Raw genomic sequence first — 24,461 nt, 5'->3', positions numbered from 1 at the left:
GATAGCGGTGGGATGTGACCTGAGAAGTTTCCTAAACCCAGAGAGTTTTAGAGCAGAGAGAAGAACTACATGTTAACAATTAACCTTTCAGAAAGCAAAACAAAATAATAACCAGGTAGAGAGAGATTATTGCATAAGGGTCAAGCACATGAGCTCTGTAATCAGGGCCTCCTCCTGCCATATATTAGCTGGATAACCTCGGACAGGTTCTTTTATCTCTCTAAACCCCAGTCTTCTCATAGGTAGCACCTATGGTAATGTGTTTAAAGCCCTTATCATAATGTCTGGCATATACTGAATATTTTAAAAATGGCAGTGATCATCGGTAATCATTATAAGCTAAGTGCTATGATTAGGGACATTGTGGAAAACTTGAAAAACGTTCTAAAATTTATTTGCCAATTACAGTTGATACACAATATTGTACTAGTTTCAGTTGTACAATGTTGTGCTTAGACATTAGTATATCTCATGAAGTGGTAGCCCCAACAGGTTTAGTACCCATCTAACCCCATACATAGGTATTATAATATTATTGACTATAGTCCCTATGCCATATCTTGCATCTCCATGACTATTTTTTATCGCTGGAATTTGTATTTTTCAATCCTGCTAACCTTTCTCAGTCACCCCCTTAACCTGCCTCCCATCTGGCAGCCATGAATTTGTTTTCCATAACTATGAGTTTGTTTCTGTTTCGTTTTATTTATTTATTTATTTATTTATTTATTAAGATTCCACACATACGTGAAATCTTTTGTTATTTGTCTGTCTCTGTTTGACTTATTCCACTTAGCATAATACCCTCTAGGTCCCCCCATGTTGTCAAAAATGGCAAGATTTTATTCTTTCTTATAGTCATGTAATGTTCTATTGTATATATGTACCACATCTTCCTTTTTTTTTAAAATATGTTTTTATTGATTTTTTAGAGAGAGAGGAAGGGAGAGAGAAATAGAAACATCGTTGTGAGAGACATACATCCATCGGCTGCCTCCTACACGCCCCCTACTGGAGATTGAGCCCACAACCCAGGCATATACCTGTCAGTCAGTCTGTGGAACACCACTCAGTCCACTGAACCACACAGGCCAGGCTGTACCACATCTTCTTTATCCAGTCATCTATTGATGGACACCTAGGTTGCTTCTATATATTGGCTGTTATAAACAGTGCAGCAAAGTACAAAGGGGTCCATGTATCTTTCAAATTAGTGTTTTGGATTCATGGAGGGCCTGGATGCTGGCTTATAATAGGGTTTGGGCTTTTTTCCATGCCTAGTGGGGAGTCAGTAAAGGTTTTGAAAGAATAATACATGTTCTGAAAAGATTATTCTATACCCTGTATTACAATGGACTAGAAAATACCCACTAGTACTTTATTAGTGAGGAAATCATGAGGTCGTTTTATGCTTAAGTCCCCATCTTTCTTTTGTTCCCTCTTTTCCTGGCCCTGGCCTACATCATTCTTTGGCTATTCTCAGTAATTCTCAGTCTCAGGTGTACATTAATACTATGTAATGGAACTTCAGATATACATCAATGCCTAAGCTCTGCTCCAGACTATTGAATTAACATCTGGATGGTAGGGCCTAGGCTATGAATTTGAAAAATCAGTACAAGTGTTTCTTATGTCCAGACAGGATTGAAAGCTTCCCTTTGAACCTCCTCTCTACCCCGTAGTACCTTATGATTCAGTGAGGAGGTTCATTAAGTTGCAAGAAATATCCATACATTATGGTGGTCCATTGTTAAGATATCAGTGGACATAACAAAGAGAAGAGTCTTGCCACCTGGCCTTGGCCAGGGCTCAGAGAAACCGACAATGATAGAGCACTCGGCAGTGGGGGACAAAGAGGAACCATGGCATGCTTGGGCACTCGGGTGCCTGGATCACAGTTCAGAGACAGGAAGGTGACTCGGGTGTGTAGCTGGGTGTCAGCAGGGGTCCAGAGGCCCCTTCTCCTGCTGTGCTGGGACTAGGACTGAGGTGCCTTCCCAGTCCCTGCTAGTTCTTGCACTCCAGCTCTTACTCTCAACTCACTGGCTGTCTTCTGTATCCTCAGTGGGAATTCCTGAGAGGGACAATTGGACTGGTCCAGTTCCTTGTGGTGTATCACCTGCCTTTGGCGTGGTGCTTTCTCTTTGGTCAAGTCCGTTGTGATTGGGTGGCGAGGTCTTCACAGGGTGGAATGTATGGGGGAATTTCTGCAGAAGGGTCCTGGCTTCCCAGGAGGGAACTGTTGAGTCATAAGTATTTATTGATAACCTTTAGTTAGCACGTAAGAGCACAGGTCTAAGGATTTTACATGTGTACTAACTCATTTAACTTTTATAACACACAATTTATTTGCCTTTATTTAACAAATATAAGAACTTAAATTTATGTAAGTATACATTTATATAAACACTAACATATGGCAGTTACTCTGTACCAGGCACTGTTCTAAGTACTTATTTATTTATTTTTCTTTATTGATTTTAGAGAGAGTGGAAGGGAGAGGGAGAGAGAGAGAGAAACATCGATGAGAGAGAGCATCAGTTGGCCACCTCCTGCATGCCCCACACTGGGGATCTGGCCCACAACCTGGGCACATGCTCTGACCGGGAATCAAACCAGCGGCCTCTTGGTGCATGAGTAGACACTCAACCACTGAGCCACACCAGCCGAGCCTGTTCTAAGTACTTTACAACCTTGACTCATTTTATAAATACTTATGAGATAGTTACTACTGTTTTCTCATTTTATGGACAAAGAAACAGTGGTGGAGTAAACATCTTTTCTGAGGTCATGTGGCTCAAAGTGGCAAAACTGAGATTTGAACCCAGACACCAGATCTGGGCACATGTTGAGCTGTTGTGTTGTTTATGGAATCTGTTTCTTTACGTGGGCAGATGGCCCCAGGCACTGAAAGTATATTTATTCCTATTATGCATCCCAGGCTGATCTACAGAGTGGCATGAGGATGGGTAGGCAGCCTGGGCCTGCTCCTCAGTGAACTTGGCCTTCTAGGTCCATATCTTGTGTCCACGTCCACCCTTTCCTTTTCTCTTTAAAGTTCCATGTGTCTGGCTCTCAGTGCCGAAAAGGTTTATTAAATAAATGTGCAATAAACGAACGAATGAATACATGAAAGTGAAATTTCAAAAAAAGAATTAAGAACGATGAATTGGAGTTTGAAGGACGATGGAAAACATTTTTGGCAGAGTGGAAAATCATGTGATTGTTCGATAATTCCAGTATTAAGAACAAATGGTATCACTTGACTTTGCCTCATACCTCAAGAGATTCCACTGAGACCTGATTCAGTGTTTAAAATATTCTTGCTCCTAATCTTCTTATTTTGTAAAATTCGAGCAATGTGACACCCCAGAATGTAGATAATCATTGCTGCTTTTTCAGCAAAACTGTTATGAGAATCAGTCATCATTTAGTATTTTTTTTGTGTGAATCTTGAGCCATAGTGAAAAAAGAATAAGAGGAGAAAAAGTTGAGTAAAATCTTTTTTTTTTTTTTTGTCCTCACCCGAGGACATTTTTTTACATTTGTCAGGAGAGAGAGAAGGAGGAAGAGAGAAAGAGAAAAACATCGATGTGAGAGAGACACATCAACTGGCTGCCACCCACACGGCCCCATCTGGGGCTGGGGACAAACTGCAACCGAGGTACGTGCCCTTAGCGGGAGCCGAACCCGGGTCTCTCTGGTCCACGGGCTGACACTCTAACCGCTGAGCCAAACTGGCCAGGGCAAGTTGAGTAAAATCTTAACAACTTTGCAACACTAGGCGTATTGATTGGTATTTGATGGAGTTTTTATTTTATTCTTGCATTTTTTAAAAAGAAAAAAAGTAACAAAAAGAAAACTCAGAGACTCTTGGGACATATCCTTAAAAATATATTATGAAGAAAATGTATTTTTGTTATTCAGTAGGGTAAAGTCATCAGCGAAAACAGGATCCACACACTGCAGAGGAAACCCAGAGCAGTGACCACGGTTCTGAGACTTCACCGTAGAGGGAGCAGCAGAGGAAAGGGAGTCGCAAATGTATGTGTGCCCTCAACAAGCACAGGGACTCAGTGGGAGCGTGATGTCCAATTCAACCTGTGCAGGGAACTTACTTGTTTCCTTGAGTTAAGGGGAGACACCACCATTCAGACAGATAACTTACATGAGCAGGCTATCTCATAGTTGTATGAGTAGATATACAAACTGGAATCAGGGTTTCCAATCAGGGGAGTTTCTGTGTCCTTTTCTATCAAGAACTTGCTTCAGACGATTCCACTGCATTAAAGGCATTGGCTCTAATGCGTCAGAGAGGGAGAGCCTAAGAAATGGTCATACAAAATATGCATGATGATCATGCCCCCATTTTAAGGGGGGGGACCTTTTTCCATTCAAGAGCTGCTTCTGATTATTCTATATATCTGGTCCAATCTTAGGAACACAATATATAGGGTAGCATGATACTCATGTAGCAGAGATATGTTATATAATACCCTATCTTGTTTATGCTCTTATTCCTTTTCAATAAATCAAGTTTTACTTTATCTTCTATAAAATGATATCATTTCAATTTATTTACACACATTTTGGGTAAGAAAATTAACTCATTCTGGGTATCCCTTTAATGTCTTACAAAACCCCTCCCCATTCAGTCTCCCTTTTTTTCCCAAACCACTCACCAACTGTGGCCAAAATGTAGAATATCATAAAACGGAAATATGCTAAAATCTGGTTTGTAATTGAGATTCTAAAGAGATGCATGTAATCAGAACTTGCTTAGCAGGGTTGTGATAACAAAATCACCTTGTATAGAAAAAGACTGAAGGAATAACATTCCTCAATTAGAATCCCTCAAAACCTATCTTTAAAAATTAGTTCCAATAGACAGTTATTTAGATTGACTTATATACTGTTACATTTTATAAAGATACATGCTTGCTATTGAAAGCATTTTATAGTCTCCTGTATCATGGGGAGGAATGCTAGTTTTTCTAACCATTTATAACCTGGAACAAAAGCATAAATGATAAGCTTCAGCTTTGAGGCAAAAAAGAAAAAACATTTTTTTTGGGGGGGGGGTCAACTGAGTATTCAGTGGTTCCCATAGGCTGGCCTCTCATATCAAGTCCTCCTTCTCTAATAAGTGTGTTAATTGAAAACCACTCTTTACAGGTAGATACAGAATAAGAATGATTTCTTGGTGATGGTTTGTCAGTCATTGTATAAGGTAAAGCTCATCTTACTTAGTTTGTCAGCAGACACCTTTAGATCCTCACTGCGGTGGTTGGATGCTGCGCCCACAGTGAACTCCCTACATCTTCAGGTGATACAGATGGAGGGTGGAGTGGGGGGACATTGCAGTGAGTTTCTGTTATAGCAGGGATTCTGAGGCTCTTACTTTTGGGAATGTGGAGAACTTTAGAGAGTGAGACTAGTGATTAGTGCTTTGCCAATGAGAAATCAGGTGAGCAGGCTTAGATTCAGCTGGTAGCCCAACACGCTTCGGTTTGGTGAAGTGCCCCTCACCACATTTTCTGTATATGCTGGCTCTTGATTTTTGGGTGGGTGTAACTGGAGAATTACACAGATAGAAAATATTATTTTGTGGCATAACCTAGTTAGGTTAATAAAGAGAACACAATGTTAGAAGAGAAATGGTATTGGTGAATTTTACTTTTGATTATCAGTGGAGAGTCTTTCACTGGAAAAAAAAAAAAAAAATGAGGCAAACAATGAAACGAAACAACAGCCACAACAACATGCTCCAAAAAAAAAAAAAAAAAGAAAGAAAAGAAAAGAAAAAAAAGCTTTGGATTTGTCATTGGAAACCAAACTGAAATTTCAAACATTAGAACTCTAGGATAACTTTAGGAAGCTAGAAAAACTACTAAGGTTTGTCACTGATGTGGATTTATTTATTTATTTAAGTGTGTGTGTGTGTGTGTGTGTGTGTGTGTGTGTGTGTGTAATAGTAGTGGTGAAAGTGAACAATGTTTAAGCTGTGGGTTCTTCTAAATCTCATATTTATTATTCACAGGGTCTAAAGAAAATATAAGATAAATTTTTCTTGCCCACCTGGCAGCTTTAGTTCAGCAGAAACGAGGAAGAAAAGCTAAACACAGCTGTGAAGACAGAAGGCTGGGGAACAGCACCCTGAACATCCTGTTGATGACTTGGACGACTCAGCCACTGTTCACAAAGACTCCATCAAATGGGGCAACACAAACTTTATGGCCTTTGGCATGGACACAGGATCAGCAGCCTTCACGGATTCTGTTTTATATGAACAAACAAAATGATAGTTTAGGTTTGGCAAATAAAGAGAAAATATTAACCTTCTTTGGGGTGGAGGGAGATAGAGAGAGAGAGAGAGAAAATCACCAGTAGGAGATTTTCAAAGCCTTAATTCTTAATAGCTTTTTATTTATTCTTTTCAGATATTTTATTTATTTATCTATCTATCTATCTATCTATCTATCTATCTATCTATCTATCTATCTATCTATCTATCTTCACCCGAGGACATTTTTCCTACTTTTTGTTCAGATAGAGTGGGAGGGGGAGAGAAAGAGAAACATTGACGTGAAAGGGACACATCGAGTGGTTGCCACCCGCATGACCCTACCAGGGCCGGGGACAAACTGGAACTGAGGTACGTGCCCTTAGCGGGAACTGAACCCGGGTCTCTCAGGACCGCAAGCCGACGCTCTAACCGCTGAGCCAAACCGGCCAGGGCTCTTTTCAGTTACTATACTGAGCAACTTTCTGTCTGTCTTCTCACCTTTACTAAACATAGCCTTTAGAATAACTAGCCCTTTTGATGTCCCATGCATTAAAACTTGGGGTTATTAGGAGATATTTTCTTTTTTTTTATTTAACATGATGAAAAATAAGTTTTTAAGGGCATGAGGAAAAAATTATGTCACAGAAAGGTGCTCCCTGCATCCCACCTCACCCCCGGCTGGCCTGCTTTTCTTCTTCCCTTCCTTCATCTCTCTGTTTCTCTTCCTTCTCTCTCTCTTCCTTTTATCCTGAACTATTTTTTAAATTTACAAAATGTGCAAGGCATACATTGATATTTTATTAATAAACAGTATTTCAGTAGTTGATGTATAAGTAGAGGTTTGGCATTTGCCTTTTATTTGTTCATCCTTTCCATGAGGAATTGTTTCTTAATGTATAATTTTAATGGCTTTTTATTTTTTCATTTATTGTTGTCACTATTACAGATGTCCCCCTCCCCCATCTTTCCCCACCTCCATTAATGGCTTTTTAGTTTTAAAATATATTAAATGCTCTGCTACCCAGCCTTTTACCAATATGCACACTTTAGCTGGAATTCTCATGTAGCTTCAATATCATCCATGATAATGATATGGAAAGATTCTGAAAAAAGTTTGGAATTGTGAAAGATTAACTTATATCCAGTGTGGTGAAAGTGTCACAACTGCTTATTACATTGTAACCACCTGAAAATGAGAAATCCAGATGTGGCATATAAAGCGACTACAAAGAAGCTATTAGAATGCTTCATTCTCCATTCACACCAGACAGCATTTTTCATATACATATTGTGAAGCGCTTTGCAAGGGATAACATTCTCTTGTTACTGATAGATTAACCAGGATACCAAGTCGATGCCTGCACTAGGTTACATTCCAAGATAGAAAACCTTTTTTTTTCTTTTCTCCTCTCTATCACCTTAGCGTTGATGATATTCATCACTGTTCTCCTCCCCTGGTGTTCACTTAGATAACAGGTTGTTTTGAATGATATCCTGTTAGAGGTTTTACCATAGTGAATGGAATAAGGAGAGTTTCACACATAAGAAATGATGCTTCTCATATGTATTAGTTTTGTCTGTGTTTTGCTAACAAAATAATTATAGTCAATATGTATGGAAAGTAACCTGATAATTTAATGGGAAAATATTAAAATTTGTATCTTTAAGGCTGCTAATGATAAATGTATTTCTTTGACAAAATAATTTAAAAATCACTTCATTACTGCAGGCGATACACTTTCTGTTGTTGTGATGAGTCTGTGAGTTTTCACATGTGCATGTGGCTGCAGTAGCCCCGCATATTTCCTTGTTTTATGCCTGAAACTAAATTAGTTACTTTGTTTAATTTCATGAACATGCCAAGCTGCAGTTATGAATAGCTACTAATATCAAGTGTTTACATGGAGAGTATGGGATGTTACCATAAATATCTACCCAATTACCAAACCACTGAGGGCAATATTGTTTCTAGGTTACCTGGACAAATTATAAAGTCACTATATTTAATAGGGAATGAAACAATTGCAAAGTCAGCCCTGAAGTTTTGTTAAAATCCTATGATGGTCACAATGTCAAATTAAACTTTATTAAGGAACCAGTTTACAAATACAATATTGTGAAAGACAAAGTTTCTTAAAGCCAAAGAATCTCAGTGAAAACAGACACACCTTGAACATCCATTCTGCCAGAGCTTTAGAAATATTTTGACAGAACTTTATGAGGTGAAGGGAAATCAGTGTGGGAGGGCAGTTCTGCAGTGAGCTGTGGCTTTATAAGACATTAACGTGTGTGTGTGTGTGTGTGTGTGTGTTATTTCCTTTCCTTTCTTTAAAGTTGAATTTATTGGGGTGACATTGGGCCACAAAATCATATAGGTTTTAAGTGTACAACTCAACAAAACATCATCTGCACACGCGCACACACACAAGCATTAGCATAGAAAAAGATACATGTACATTTGTCAAATACAAACAACCACAGATTTTTTATATCAAAGCTCTAGACTGCAAGTTACACATTTTGATATAATTTTTTTTTTATCCTTACCCGAGGACATTTTCCCAGTTTTTGTTCAGATAGAGTGGCATTTTCCCAGTTTTTGTTCAGATAGAGTGGGAGGGAGGGAGGAAGGAAGGTAGAGAGAGAGAGAGAGAGAGAGAGAGAGAGAGAGAGAGGAAGAGAGAGAGAAACATCAATGTAAAAGGGACACATTGAGTGGCTGCCACCTGCACGAACAGCTAGGGCCGGGGACAAACTGCAACCGAGATACATGCCCTTAGTGGAAACCAAACCCGGGTCTCTCTGGACCGCAGGCTGACGCTCTAACTGCTGAGCCAAACTGGCCTAAGTTATTGTATTTAATCCTTAAGCAATGTCATGAAGAAAGTTGGTAGAATTAATGTTTCCCAAATGATTTGTGTTTTCAAATGAGAGAATTAATCTGACCTAGAATTAGGCTTCAGGCGAAGATGAAGATCTGATTGTAGGGTACAGTGTGTTAAAACTGAAATTAGGTTGGGCCCCTCCTGGTAAATGACACCAGGATTCACTCTGATTTAGTAGAAGTGATCTGTTCCCAATGGGGGGCGAGGAGGGAAAGAGGAGCCTCTAGGGTTTCAGATTCCTTTGATTGGACATTGAGCTCTGAGCCTAAATTTAATCCTGAATTATAGCTTCATTTCTTAACCTGCATTTCTAACATTCTAAAAGTTCAGAATGAGGAAAATTATGAAAACCCATAGGTTCGGGTCCTGTTGTTAATACTTAAGAGTTCAGGAGGATTTCCACTAACCAGGGTACCTGGCCACACACCTTCCTCCACCCTCACAGGGTCTTTTCATTTATCTTCTGTTGTAGCTTTAGTTCTGCTAAGTCCTTGTTTAGCTGGGGGTAAATAATTTTGGTTGTTCACAGTCCTATCTCTTTCTGTTCCGCTTAGATTTCTTCCTAGAAAGACCAAAGTAGAGAAATAAATTTGTGAAGGCCCTGGTAACTTTCTGCTGAGCCCTGGAGATTTAGGAGGGGCTTTGCCTTCTTGAGACTTTCCCCAGAGCTGTGTACTTACTCCTTTGCTGTATTTCCAAAACCTGGGGCTATTCGTGAGGTTTTTGGTGACTCCCTCTCTTCCTCAGGCATGGCCTCCAGGGTGTTCAGGGGGGATGGATGGCGCTGACCCCACAGGAAATCCGTCGTTCTGCCCTCTTTCTAAGATGTTTGGTGAGAGTTTAAGTTCAGTTGCTGCTGGTGATCCCCCGCCATTTTTGTACTATAATTTGTCATTTTGTTGGGTATTGGAGAAAAGAGATTCTGAAATCTGATTTCACTCTGTTAATTTTACTTAAAAATCCCTTCAAATCTTGTTTCAGTTAAATTAATTATTAAAACACAAAATCTGCTGTTATATAATGCATTTGTCATTTTTATTTATTTATTTTTATTCTCACCCGAGGACATTTTTCCATTTTTTGTTCAGACAGAGCGGGAGGGAGAGAGAGGAGGAGGGAGAGAGAGAAACATCGATGTGAAGGGACACATCGAGTGGCTGCCACCCGCACGACCGACCAGGGCCGGGGACAAACTGCAATCGAGATACATGCCCTTAGTGGGAACCGAACCCGGGCCTCTCTGTACCGCAGGCCGACGCTCCAACCACTGAGCCAAACCGGCTAGGGTGCACTTGTCATTTTTAAAAAAACATGTTTTCATTGATTTTTTTTTAGAGAGAAAGAGGGATAGAAACATTGATGTGTGAGAGTAAAACATCAATCAGCTGCCTCCTGTACACCCCCTACTGGGGATCGAGCCCACAACCCGGGCATGTGCCCTGACCGGGAATTGAATCAGGACCTCTTAGTCCTTGGGAAGACACTCAACCTACTGATCCACACTGGCCAGGCTATTTGTCATTTTTATATTAGAATGTAATTCCTGTTTAAAATTACTTTTGATGACTGAATGTCTCTGTCTCGGGCAAGTGACTGACTGTTTTGGACTCTTTTTTTGTATAAGCTTGTATTTCACGGAGCCCCTGAGTGGCGTTTTATGATATTGATCATTTCCTTTCTGTAACTCTAGTTTTTGGCTTCTCCTAAACTTTTCTGGGACACTTGCAATCTTTCATGTTGTTCTTGCTTGGTTTCTCATGAGAACTTCTTCTGTCCACTTTTAAACACTGTCTTCCACGTACTGGCTCCACTGGCCTTTCAGAGAGCATGCTTTGCTGTCATGATCTTATATATTACATACAGGAAGAGAGACGGGAGGAGGGGGAAATGAGATGTTCATGTGGGGTCAAGTTGAGTTTAAGGTAGCTAGGAAATTTTCAAAAAGAGACGGTACTATAAACATTTAGATATATGAGTCAGGATTAAGCAAGAAATCTATGCTAGAAATTTAGATGCAGAAGTACCCTAGAGACAATCAGACATCAGATCTGCATTCTTATTATGTTGAAAAACTCAATTTTCCCCTCCTGTGGTTTTTTCTTTTTTTTACTTTCACATACTACCACCCTCAAACACCATACTTCACTTTTGACACTTCTGGTCACCAAACATGGAGGTTTTACCTGCACCATCAAGTAATTCTCCGCAACCCCAGCTGGGTGCCCTACACTTCAGCTCAATTCTGGCACGGCCGACCTGGAGATGACACGAGCTCGCCCAGGTTCAGGGCTCCATCCTACAAGACTGTCCCCTCTCCACCCTTCAGATGCCAGTCGCGAGGCCAGGCTGTCACCTGTGCTTCTGACCCATTGGCTGTAAATCGGAGGTGCCCCTTACCCCCTCTTCAGGTTTAATTAATTTGCTAGAGTGGCTTGCAGAACTCAGGAATATACTTACATTAGCCAGTTTATGAAAGGATATGATAAAGGAGATAAGCAAACAGTCAGATGAGGAGATTCATAAGATGAGGTCTGGGAGGGTCCCAACCTCAAGAACTCCAGTCCACGTGGAGTTGGGGTGTGTCACCTTCCTGGTATATGGATGTGTTCACCACCTGAAGCTCTCTGAACTCCATATTATTGGGTTTTTTTTAATTTTTTTTTATGGAGGCTTCATCCTGTGGACATGATGAGTCATTCACTCCATTTTCAGCCCTTCTCCCTTCTCAAGAAGCATTTCAAGCTTCTAACCGTGGCTCGGTGTTTTCAGTGACCAGCCCTCCTTCGGACGCCATCCAGGGTGCATCCAGAATTGCCCCATTAAGATAAAAGTCCTCCTCTCACCCAAGAAATTATAAGGGTTTCAGAAGCTGTGTTCCAGGACCTGGAATCCAAGACCAGTATATACTCTTATTATCACATACTTATCTACTTATCTCACACTTACTCACTATTATCTTCCATACATTTTGTTCAAAAGTACTCAGCTGAGTACGTCTGAAGACGAAATGGCTTTATCAAGCAATTCATAAATCTGGCAGCATCCCATCTAGCAAGTACAGAGGCTCCATGAGGGCTTGTACAGAATGGAAGGTTTTCGTGGGGAGAAGGGTAGGGCAAGAGAGCGGTTACTAAAAGAGAAGAAAGGGTTATTTTTAGAGCAGGATGTGGGCTGGGGGGTAAGGGAGTGGCAAGGTGTTTATCATGCAGATTGCCTCGTCTTTCTGTGGGAGGAGATAGAGAGATGTATAGAAGAGAATACTTGACTGGTGCTTGACCAGAAAATTCCAGAATGGTTGATTAAGATTACATTTCTGGGAGAGATTGAAACTGAAGTTAGATCAGGTATTAAAGCTGGGCTTGGTATCATGGGCTGTTCGTGATGCCATTTGGGCGTGTGGTTTTCTCTTTAACACTTAAAAAAATTTTTTTTTTCTTTATTGATTTTTAGAGAGAAAGGAAGGGAGAGGGAGAGAGAGATAGAAACTTCGATGACAGAGAACATTGATTGGTTGACTCCTGCATGCCCCCCACTGGGGAGATGGCCCACAACCTGGGCATGTGCCCTGACCAGGAATCGAACCAGCGACCTCTTGGTGCATGGGTCGACGCTCAACCACTGAGACACACTGGCCAGGCTTTCTTTAACATTTTAATGTTTGAAGTCTAGGTCTGTACTCCACCATCTACTACGTAGTCATCTGAATGTTGCAGAGAAACATGACAATGAACATGTTTCAACATATCCTGAAACCCATGACTTGTTCCCTACTCTCCTGTCACCTTGACTGTTTCTATATTTTTACTCCTCTGCTTAGTAAACTTATATCACCCTAAAATTTGTCATCTTAACACTTTCCATTTTTGGTAAAAAGAAGTTTGAATAAAATAAAACTATATAAATTCATTAAGAAAGAGATATTCAGCTATCTGATCTACAAATAAGGTTTTCATTTAAAAATTATGGATGAGGCCCTGGACTTTTTGGCTCAGCGGTTAGAGCATCAACCTATGGGCCAGAGAGTCCCGGGTTCGGTTCCCACGAAGGGCACGTACCTCAGTTGCAGTTCCGGTTGGGGTTGTGTGGGTGGCAACCAGTCGATGTGTCTCTCTCACGTCGATGCTTCTCTTTCTCTCTTCCCCCCTCTCTCCCTCCCGCTCTATCTGAAAATAAATGCAAAAATATGTCCTCAGGTGAGGATAAAAAAACATTATGGATGAGAAGCTACAATTTTTGAGACTGGAGGGTGATAGAGGAAGCATTACTTGGAATATCATTCCTTTTCCTTGGTCAGTAGAAAAAGCATGGGTACTGTCACTAGGCACTGGAGGAGCGATCTCCTAAATTACTCTACATACACTTAGTCACTATATTTTACAAGCAAGTAATGTGGACACCTAATATATTTGATATTATAAGTACCTCTGATTAGTTGAAACATAATTTTAATAAAATTAAAAATTCTCAAGGGGACCGGTTTTAATTCTTTTATTAAAAAGAGCATCTTTTGTAATGAAAATAAGCTAAGATTTAAGAAAAATTACTTTCCTAAATCAAGAAACATTTGGAAAAAAAATATATATATATATATTCAATAAAATATAGAAATGTGGCATAGCCTGCTTTTATGCAAATAAAGAAGCTTTCAAAATAACATAAACATTTTTGTCCGGGAGTCTTCTGGAAAAATTATGATAGCCATTTTTGGTCTTTTTATGTCATGAAGAGGTCATTTCAGTATCTCATTTTATTTAGAGAACTTAAAACTATTCTTGAATTATTACAGAGACTAAAATTGATGTTAATGGTATAGTTGTAACATTTATGCCTGGCTGATAATATTTTGGTATGAATATACATGACTATATCTGTATACAATATTAATAGAAAATAATATATTTTGCAGAAATGGGATCATAATGTTCCTAGTGTTTTATGCCCTGCCTTTTTCACTTATTATGTATCATAGACATTAGAATACATTTTCTTCCATATCATAGTACATGTTTATTTTTTGCAAAAATTATAATTTTTTAGTTGTGTTTTAAGTTAATTTTAACATTAATATTCCCTCCAAACGCATCCACGCTAATACCTATGCAAGGGCTAATAACAGGGGTGATTATGTTGGGCTTTTAAATATATTTTGTAGTTCCAATAATATGTAATGTATATAATTTATGTTACAAATACATCCAATATGGCAAAGGGCAAATGTGGGTGGTTTGGAGAGGAAATCAAAGAAGAGGCTGTTTCTCCTTCATTCAGCGAACAGTGTCTCCCTCCATTTTCCCAGTTTAGCCATAGACGGTCATACCTGGGAAAACTTCACAGAGGGGAACTGGACTCTCAGGCCCACAGATCCAAGGTGGTTTGTGGGTTTTATTTTCCCCTCTGGAGCTCCTGACTCCAAGCTTTAGAAGACAAGTTCCTGAGAACTTTGTGTAAAAATGCACACCACCTCTTAGTCTTGATTGGGCTCCTTCATGAAGAAAGTCCTATTTACGCATCATCCCATTTCCTGTGAGTAAAGTGACTAAGGCAGAGCCGGACACACAGTAGACAGTCAGTAAATGACTTATTATTCTTATTACTTTAAAGGGTGTTCTGGCCTTAGAACCTACCAAATACCAAAGACTGGGCCCCATTCCTAAATATTCTAATTTCATTGGTCTGTGTAGGCAGAAGTCAGTGTTTTTAAATAGTTCCCTGGGTGCTTTGACTATGCATCCAGCATTGAGAACCAGTGATCTCTGGATGTTGCACTAGCTAACTTTAATTGCATATGAATTTTGTCCTAATTGATTCACCTACTAATTTAATGCTCACAGCAATCTATGAGAGGGGTTATTATCTCCAATATGAGGATGAGAAAACTGAAGCTCAGAGATATTAAGGAGCTTGCCCCATGCTACACAGCTGGCAAATTGCAGAGCTAGGATTTGAACCCAGAGTGATAGAAAGCAGTAAAATAGATTATCCAGTCGTGGGAGAGGAATGCTAAAAGCTTCCTCAGATTTCCAGTTATAGGAAGATAATAGCATAGCAATACCGGAAGTTGGATTCTAGTATCAAAGGACTAGTTAGTAGGTTAGTATAGAGATTGGGGACTAGAGAGAAATAGATGCTGCTGGATGTCATGACCTTGTCAGCTTAAGAAGCAAGGCTTAAGCCTTCGCTCTGTACCTGGCTGTAAGTGAAAATGAGTCTGGTGTGTCTCTGAAATAAATGGTAAGCAAATATTAAATAATGATAAATCTTTGGTAAATCTGCAGTTTTGGATTTTGTAGTCTACCAAATATCTGAGTAAAACATTGTCTACCAACATGATTAGAAGTGAGAGTTTGTCCAAAGTTCTTATTGTTTTAAATTTGCCATGTCAAATTTTCCTGAGTTGATTATTATCTATAGCTTACATTTTTCTTTTTTGTTCACTGTTCTTATTAACATATTTTATTTAAATAAAGGCTGTCCTGACAATTTTATAAAATAATATAATTGCTCAGCCCTGGCTGGTTTTTCTCAGTGGTTAGCACATCGCTCCGGAGACCAGAGAGTCACAGGTCTGATACCCAGTCAAGGGCATGCATTTCAGGTTTGATTCCCGGCCCCAGTAAGGGTCATGCAGGAGGCAACCAATCTATGTGTCTTTCTCACGTCCATGTTTCGATCTCTCTCTCCCTCCCTCCCTCCCTTCCTCCATCCCACTCCATCTAAAAAAAATCAATGGAAAAGTATCCTCGGGTGAAGATTAAAAAGTAAATGAAAAAATACAATAATACAGTTGCTCAAATTGCAAGTGTTGTCTATAGAAATGTCACCTACGACATAGATATTTTAACTGTTACATTCAGTGACTCAGAGTCACATTTGATTTTTGATATTACTGAACCTATTAACTTAGTAGTTGGGGCTTGGGGGAACAAAAGGATGCTAAAGTTTTGAGGGAAAAGTAGAAAGAGCAGGTTTTAGGGGACTACGTCCTTTTGGAAGAGGTAGAACTGTGGTAAAACCATGCAGAATGACAGGGGAAGTGACCACATAGCTTGAGGATGTTATCAAGCACCTGAGAGAAATATGAGAAATGTCCTCTGCTGAACCAGTCAGTCTATGTGCTTAACCTGGAAGCGTGGTTGTGAACTTTCCAGAATGTGCTGTGACTAAAAGCTTACCGATTACTTAGTTGTATAAAATCTAACTGTTCTAAACGTACTGAGTAATTAATGCAAACCTCTAATTTTCTTTTTTGTGAAGAGTCAATGATTAGAAACATAATTAAAACCAACTGGCTCTGGTTATTTTATTTTTCTCTATTGATGATTTAAGCCCATAAAAATGTGATGCCTGTATTTCAGTCTTCTAAAATTTAGGAATTCTTGGGTCCAGTATGAACTGTTCAAACACTGCCATTATTAGAAGTATATGTGTAACACAACTGTACATGGATAGCATTATATAACTCCCAGAAATGTTAAATGGCAAGTTAAATGTTTGAATGACAGAGAGGAGAGAAGAGGAAACAGTGATCGAGTAAGCCTATTGGTGGGAGGCACAGTTATTATTTAATGTCAAGATATTAATCAGATATATATTTTAAATTATCATTATTAGGGATGGGACTGTAATCACTAGTGAAACCAATAAACACAATTTTATTTAAAAATAATCTGGGGAGGGAAGGAAGGAAGAGAATGAAGAGAGATAAGCCAGCAAAACTTAAGCAAAGGGAACAGAAGAAACAATAATAAATTATAATAAATACTAAACATAAGTCAGATTAAAGAAATAAAACCACCATCCCAATAAATGCAAATGGATTAAATACCTGAAATGGATTAAATACCTGGTCATAGGTGCTGGTAAAGAATTATGTGTCTTCTACTCTTTTGTTTAATACTTTAAATCATATGGCATGAAATGCAATTTAAAATTTTAAAAGTAGAATTAATAAAAGGAGGTTGATTTTTATGCGTTTAGTTGTGGAAAATAGCATTTATAGTTCAGATTCTGTTACTTCCTTATTGCATTCTTACTGAGAAAACCACATGTAGTTTTCTTTCTCTACATGTTTAGCTATTAAGTTGGGTCTTAGAGATTTTGAACAAAATGGTAGTTTAAATATTGTTTTGCACAAATATTAAAACTATGAGATTATTTTCTTAAACTTTTACCAAAAATGGGCTCTTTACTCAATTTTTATAATGATCAAATACCAAGCTACATTTTTCTCTTCCCATGCACACTTGACTATTTTTGTGTGGCTATACTAATGATGTCTATTTATAATTTTAACATTTTCAATGCATGTTAGATTAATTACTAGAAAATTATTTACTTTATCTTTGTGATAATTGGAGATGTATTTCATTTTTTAAAGAGATGGAGGATAGTAGGGAAGCTGAGTATTTTCATAAAGAGTGTATCAATGAGATCGATTAGACTATATTATAAGACATTATACATTGTCTTATACATTGATGAAGTTAGACGTTGACTTAAAATCCAGTTATAGTCTGATATTTTTTTCTTAATATTGAATTTTACATAGGAATTCCAACAGGGAAGGACAGAATAAGTGACCATGAAGCAGTGACAGTGACCAGAACAGTGACAGTGACCAGGCACCCATGAGTATTTGCATTTCAGCTCCTCAATTACAGGTCTGAGCCTAACTCAGTCTTATCTTTCATTACATTTTATTCATCCACTTTTAAAATCAATCTTTACCTCCTATTTTTCTTTTTAAATCTAAAAGAAAAGTTTCTGACAATTTTCAAAATTGATGCCCAGGTTTATAAATTGCTCATGAGTAAGGGAGAAACCAAACCAAGCTAATTTACCAGTAGTTCAAAACCATTATTTCCTGGGTTTTCAAAGCCTATTTTTTTCTTACATATAATCATAAAGGTCAAAAATCTATTCTCACACTTCCACTTCTCTCTGATTTCCAGAACACAACACCTGAGTCTTTGATTTTTTTTTCCCCTTGTTAGTTGCCATACAAAGAATTACACAGCTCAATAAAATGAAAGACTCAGCACTGTGTGGTTCCTACAAGAGGCTGAAGGGATTTTGAGATAGGTTAATGGTTCTGATTGTTTTCTCATATTGATTTTTAAGAATGATCATATTTTATTTATGAGGGAAAATGTGGACTTGCATGTGAACTGCCTTGAGGGTGAACTAGGCCTCTTACAGGTTGAAAAACTTTATGTGAATTGGTAATGAATCGCAGAAAACGAAGAGAGAAGAATATGCTGATAAACACTCCTTTTATTTTCAGAAAAGGTTATGACTTTAGAGAACCTATCTGGACTAAAAGGTTGAATATAATTTAATGGAACCAACCAGTGTTAATAGCCCACAGAAGCAGAACCAAAAGGTGGTTCTTTCTGGCTCTAGTCCAAAGAGAAGTCAAAGGGTTGATCAACCAGGGTGGAGTGGTGTGGGGTGGGGAAAAAAATACCGCCTTGGATGGGAGAGCTGGTCAACTCCTCCTGCTTGGCTTTTGAGATTACTCACAGCCTTTCCAAAGTCGGCCGCCAACGCCCCGCACGAAGGCAGGATGGCTCCAGCTCTGGAATGCTACGTTAAACGTTTTCCTCTCTGCAGTACTGGCTTGAATTTTTTGGATCTATTTCAAGTGGAGCAGATGACTAATCACCCCCTTCTGCTAGTTGATAATGGGTTGTCTATAAAACCTTGTTTTTGTATGGTTACCTTATTGTGAAGTTCATGTCTTTGGAGGAACATTCACAACGGAAAGGCAAGGAAAATGTCCACTGTAGGGTATAGAAAAGCTGACAGAAAAACAAACAAACAAAGAAAAAAAACCCCAAAACAAAACAAAAAAATCACTAAACGACTAGGCTGTTGTTTTTTTAGTTTACTGAGAAAAAGTGGCCTTGACCCCTATGTATTACTGCTTTTGAGCTTGTAACCGCAGGTGGTTCGAAATGACAGTCAGTGAAGACAACTAAAGTGTTCATAAAAGTGCAGGGTTGTGCAGGTGACTTTACAAGCATAGGATTTGGAAGTGATAGAAAGTAGAGACTGGCAGTAGAGATGGTAATAAAGCCACTGGCTACTTGAGGCAATGTTTCTTTTTTATTTATTTTATTTGATTGCATCTGATTGCAAATTAAAGTGGGGAAAAAAAAATTAACCTCAGGCAGAAAAGAATATTCAGTCTCTGCCTCAGTGGTTTTGCAGAATAAAAAACTGTAGTCTTTGATTTTCAGATTTGATTTTTTTTTTTTCTTTTGCCTGCTGGTTGCCATACAAAGAGATATAGCTCAATAAAATGAAAGACCCACAGCGCTGTGCTTCCTAGCAAGGGCCTGGAGGGATTCTGAGCCAGGTTAATGGATATGATGGTTTTTCCTTCATTGATTTTTAAGATGATTATATTTTATTTATAGGTGAGAAAATAATAGTTAATCTTAGATTTATTGAAAACTTATTGCAAGTCTGCATGAATTGATAACAATAACAGTACATTTAGGGCAACAAAACTAGACTTGTCTTTAATCCCTTGTGCTGATGTGCAGTGAATCTATTGGCTTGAAATTAAATGTGCTCTAACCCACGACTGAATTCAGGTAGGGAAGAGTTATATATTTCTGGCTTCTCTGAAAGATTTCATTACACAAAGCTTTGGTACACTGGAGGTGTTTCTTTTGTAAAAACGATGTGAAAAATCTAGGAGCTAAAAGCTCAGGGATATCAGCATGTTGTTCTCCGGAGGCCTTAAGAACTGATTTCCAAATCAGCCAGTCCTTCATCAGCTAAAAAGCCTACTGCTCGACCACAAGAAGTTTGTCTAGACGTTTGAATCTTAAACCAGGATGTGGGGTTCGAAGATGCAGAAAAAAAACTAAGTGCATTAGCTTATCATAACTCAGAATTCCACTACCTTAAAACTATTATAATTTGCTTTTATGTTGGAAATGAGTTCAGGAACTTTTTGGATTTGGAGCAAATGTATCCCTGTTAGCCAAACATAGACAGTAATTTTGCCCTATAAGGATAGAACACTGGATCTTTGTCTTTTAAAGGAGTGAATAAGTTTCAAAACAGTCACTTCATATCAATGGCTCAGAAATGCCAGCTTAGAGGCTCTTGATATGCAACGTTTATCAGAGATTAGGGGTGGAGAGGCAAAACATACTCCCCAGCAATTTAATTAGTCAAAATTTTCCAGCTAATTGAATGTTTATGTGGTGAGAAGAGAGAAAAATATTCAAAATGTGCTCCAGAGACAGGAAACCTTAACCATAGTGTTCACTCAAAATAACAATGTAGCATTGTTTTAAAATATTTCAAAGTTGCTTTTATTGAAGGAGCCATCTAGTGCTCAGGGTGGCATGGCAGCACGTGTACTAAACTGGACCATTACAGAGATTAGCAGGACCCTTGTTCAAGAATAACATGCAAATTCTTGAAACATTTTATGTTTTTTGCATTTTCAGCCATAAGTGTAACATGTATATGCAAAAGCTAAAAAACAGCTTAACATCATACTATCCTTTAGTAATAGTAAAAATGTATTACTGTGAGTGGTCTGTAATTAAGCCCAATGAGACAGTTAATAAATCCATGCACATGTCCGTGAGCAGATGGTTTGCTTATTTATAGAAAGTTTCTTTTTGAAAAATGAGTGGTGGTCACATTTGGATCACCTTTGTACATTTATAAAAATAAAAGATTTGATTGTGGTCATTCTTTTAAAAAAATGCCATATTAGCTCATGCTGTAGCTAATATGAATGCAGTTGATTTTTACCCATGTTAAAAACAAGCTAAAGCATATTAACAATTTGAAGACTTGATTTGAGCAAAAATTGATTAAAATCAGTCAGCACCAAATTGGAATGGTTCAAGGACAGGAGCTTGAGAAAAGGCTTTTATAGAGAGGAAGCAGAGCAAAGCACGGAAATCATTGGAATGGCTATAGCTTAAGCATAGCCAATTTGGACAAGCCTACTAGGCTGTTTGTGATAGGCTGTCCTTGGGTTTTGGTTTCTTCACCTTTAGGCATTTACAGGCTTAAGTTTGGCTTTGCTTAAGCGGGCTGCTAAGGTCTTAGAGCCGCCTCAGACTAATGGCCTCCTTGTTTAATTAATTTAACCCCTGTAAGGCTAGTGTTCATTTTTAAATTGCACTGTGGTCTTGTTTTCCACAAAACTGAACTTAAATGCTCAGTCTCAGTTAGATGCAGTGACAGTATATGAAAATAATGTCTCACCACAATTGCACTTGCGGATTTCTTCAGCAAGAGCAAACCAACATTCTAGAATGTGTGCCAGAAGGCATTGATTTTCCATGTCTGAATCCAGGATATAAGCAAAATAAGAGGACAGGGAAACAACATAGTAGTGAATTAATGGGGTTTCCGCTTTTACTTGATTATTCCTTGCTTACTTGATTGTATCTCAGGTTCATGAAACTCTGAATAAAAAGGGAAACATTATTTTTTTATTTTTTAAATTATTTTTTATCTTCACATGAGGACATTTTTGCATTTATCTTCAGATAGAGTGGGAGGGACAGAGAGAGAAACATCAACGTGTGAGAGACACATCAAGTGGTTGCCACCCACGTGACCCCAACCAGGGCCTGGGACAAATTGCAACCGAGGTATGTACCCTTAGTGGGAACTGAACCTGGGACTCTCTGGTCTGTGGGTCGATGTGCTAACCACTTAGCAACCAGCCAGGGCATAAAACGTTATTTTTTAAAGAGGCATTTTGATAATTGGATATCAGTAAGTAAAGTTCTACATTTACTTTAAATTCAGGGAGCATTTTCCTGCTAGGAAAATGGAGCAATTCAAACAAAACTTTAACCTGTATATAATGATAAAACACAGACAGAATACTTGGAAAATATATATTTTTAAAGGCCAAGAAGAAATTTGAAAAGTAAGCACTAACATACACATCACATTGTCTTCGTTATGTTTTTGTTAGTTATGGCAGAGACTTTTCATTGCCTACTCAATATCTGTCCTCTGAAGACAAAGATTCTCGGGTTTCCTTGCAGCTAGGTGTGGCTGTATTTCTAAATTCTGTCCAATGAGGTGTAAGTTGTAGTTGTTGTGGGGGCAGAGAGGAAAGCTCCTTAGATGCAGAAAAGGGTAGTCTTACTGCCAATAAATTTCTTTTGCAGCCAGACTACGATCTTGAGGATAGAGAATAGTAAAGGGAAAAGGTCAGAGAAGCCCGAGTCCCTGGTGACTTCAGAAGAGACCATACTTACATGTTAGGTAAACCCCTGTTAGTAGCTGAATACAGTTCCTGTCTGAGTCATTGTCAAGGGTAAAAACTAAATCTCACTCTTTTTGTATATATCTACTGTCTAGATCTCAGTCCCTAGTACAGAGCAGTCACCTCCGACATACTTTTTCAATATGTGGAGATTTTTGCACTAGGAAAATGAAAGTAATATTATCATAAAATACAACATAAGTGAACACGAGGTTTATGGCATTTTATTTTCTCTTTAACTGTATCCTGTAATCAAGTTCAAGCAGCCCTTATTACATCATAAAATAAGGAATATACTTATATATATGTGATATAAATATATACATAATATATCTGCATATACTTTTATACTCCATTTCTTACTAGGTTTCTAGTGAGGTAAAATGAAGAATTGCGATGAAAATAGACCTGATTTGGGTTAAGAATATCTTTATATATGAGCATACTTTTGAGGATTGGGTTAAAGAGGGATTTATCCCTGAGTTATGTTAGCATTTTACTCTAATAGAGCTTATTTTGAATTTGGATATGCTCCTGCTTTTAGAATACATGTTGCCTCTAGGGAAGGATTGTGTTAGATAATCTGTATAACACCGAACAAAACTCTTTACTTTAAAACGTTTAACTCATATTTATTTGATGATGCCAAATTGTTTCTTTGTTACACAATTTACAGAATCCATGAAGAAAACATGAGGGTATATGTTGCCGAAGTCTTGTGTACAAATAACTGATTTGGAAGGCAATAAGAGATTAGGCAAATAAAACAAGAATGCTATTTTTAAATGTAATATCCTATAACATACCTGATTACATACTTATGATCCTGGATAGACTGAACTAATAAAACCCAAGAAGCATTCTATTTCCACAGTGTGTGTGTGTGCAGCAAACCCTAAGCAATCATTTTAAGAGGTTATGGTGTCCGACCAGTTTCCCTTTATCTCTGGTATTCTCCCGTAGAGACATCGCCATAAAAACAGACACTCCTACTCAATTTTAATTCATAATTCCATGATGCTTGTGCATTTGAAGGTATTTATTGCTTACTACAGTAAGCTCCTCTGATTTACCTTTCCAGTACGAAATGATTGCAGTAACGTTTAGCTGAGGCTGCTCACTCCATCTTCTGTTGCGCATGCCATGTCTTCCTTTCCTTCTTGGCTCCAGTAAATCTTCAGGGGGGCTGCAATTTCAGAACCTATTTCCTGGTTTTTCTCTACTCTTCTTTATCCTCATAAGAAACACTGGGAAGAAACTCAGGCCAGCAGCTTAATTATTTCTTCATTTTGTCCTCTTTGATGTCTCATCTACTTTACTTTTAACTGTAAACCTTCAAAGTCATAATTTTTGAGTTCTAAAATCCCTCTATTTAGCCTTGACTGGTTTGGCTCAGCAGTTAGAGTGTCAGCCTGTGGACCAAAGAGTTACGGGTTTGATTCCAGTCATGGGCACATACCTTGGTTGTGGTTTGGTCCCCAGCCCTGGTCCAGGTCGTGTGGAAGGTAACCAATTGATGTGTCTCTCTTACATCGATGTCTCTCTCTCTCCCCCGCTCCCGCTCTATCTGATAAAGATAAATGAAAAAATATTCTTGGGTGAGGATTAAGAAAGTATAATAAAATCCCTCTATTTATATTGATACTAATAGCTAACCTTAGAAGGTATGGAAATTTTGCATTATTTTTCCAGCATAAAATGTTCTGTATGTGACACGCAGAGCTGCTTTCATAAATTGTAGGGTTGGTGATACAATTATATAATGGCATATATTCATCATTGTAATATCATACAGAATATGTTCACTGTCCTAAAAATCCTCTGTGTTCTGCCTATTCGTCCCCCTTCCTCATTAATCCCTGGCAACCACTGATCTTTGTGCTATCTCTATAGTTACATCTTTTCCAGGATGTTATATATTTGAATTCATACACTGTGTAGACTTTTCAGATTGAATTCTTTCACTTAGCAATATGCATTTAAATTTCTCCCATGTCTTTATAGCTCATTTCTTTCTAGAGCT

The 24,461-nt window shown here is 38.3% G+C and overlaps 1 non-coding gene and 1 pseudogene across 1 annotated transcript; one reads left to right on the top strand and one right to left on the bottom strand.

Moving 5' to 3' along the window:
* Positions 1-24,461, bottom strand: part of LOC118620204 — a 148,667-nt pseudogene that overhangs the window by 47,636 nt on the left and 76,570 nt on the right.
* LOC118621910 lies at positions 20,524-20,631 on the top strand. Its single transcript, XR_004957842.1, has one exon. It is a non-coding gene; the product is annotated as a U6 spliceosomal RNA (small nuclear RNA).

The sequence above is a fragment of the Molossus molossus genome, unplaced genomic scaffold (assembly GCF_014108415.1).
Source record: "Molossus molossus isolate mMolMol1 unplaced genomic scaffold, mMolMol1.p scaffold_m16_p_1, whole genome shotgun sequence".
NCBI classification, from domain to species: domain Eukaryota; kingdom Metazoa; phylum Chordata; class Mammalia; order Chiroptera; family Molossidae; genus Molossus; species Molossus molossus.
The sequence above is the reverse complement of the archived record's forward strand: the minus strand, read 5'-3'. Positions and strand labels throughout refer to the sequence as shown.